This window comes from Etheostoma spectabile, unplaced genomic scaffold (assembly GCF_008692095.1).
Source record: "Etheostoma spectabile isolate EspeVRDwgs_2016 unplaced genomic scaffold, UIUC_Espe_1.0 scaffold00569416, whole genome shotgun sequence".
Taxonomy (NCBI): Eukaryota; Metazoa; Chordata; class Actinopteri; order Perciformes; family Percidae; genus Etheostoma; species Etheostoma spectabile.
The window spans coordinates 89,345-90,164 of NW_022605117.1; the positions used below are offsets into that span (position 1 = coordinate 89,345).

Sequence of the window (820 nt, forward strand, 5' to 3'; positions counted from 1 at the left end):
TGTTCAGAAAGCTTAATGAAGCTTCATTTGACCATATCTATTAACTACCTGAAAGAAATTAAGTCTCTGGAAATATTATGACCTAAGCAATTAGACAAAATAGTGCAACGTAATTTTGAACCGCTCCTAGAAAGAAACCATAGGTAGCCATTGAATTCGAAACTTCTGAAGTTATTGTTGATCTCAGAAACAATGATGAACGACACCATCCTATCACAACGCCCATGTTTGTGCCTTTGTTATGCAAATACTCTGGAAGTCTACTTATTAAGAGTATGCATTCCCATTTTTCCCAATTGATTGTAAAAAGCCTTCCTGAGATTGTTGATCTCAGAAATAACCGTAGAATCACAACTTCCATGTATGTGCCAGTGTTCAATCACCTGTCAATGTAGTTTCAGCATCAGATGTGTTTTTTATTTTAAAACACCTGCCCCGTGTGAGGGTTGAACTCACGACCTTCAGATTATGAGACTGACGCGCTGCCTACTGCGCCAACGAGGCTATGAAAGTAATTGCAATGGTTGGGAAAATTTCGGAAATACTAACAATTTGGTCGTCAATCTTAATAAAAACAATGTATGTGGAGACCTATGTATTCACACAAAGGCTAAGATCAACCCTAGATGCTTTGTCATGACCCAGAACATATTTGTCCACTTTCTCATCTTCTTTTCTCACCAATCAAACTCAAAGCTCCCTTCCATTTTTTGCCAATCCTGAGAGACTTCATATCCATTTCTTGTCAATCAAAAAGGCGCCTCCTCTTGGCAACGCCCATCTCCATTTCCTACCAATCCAAACGCATTTTCTGCTTAAG

General features: G+C 38.8%; 1 non-coding gene across 1 annotated transcript; it reads right to left on the bottom strand.

The window, feature by feature from the left end:
* Positions 1–431: 431 nt before the first annotated feature.
* trnam-cau (transfer RNA methionine (anticodon CAU)) lies at positions 432–504 on the bottom strand. The gene has a single exon. It is a non-coding gene; the product is annotated as a tRNA-Met (tRNA).
* Positions 505–820: the final 316 nt, after the last annotated feature.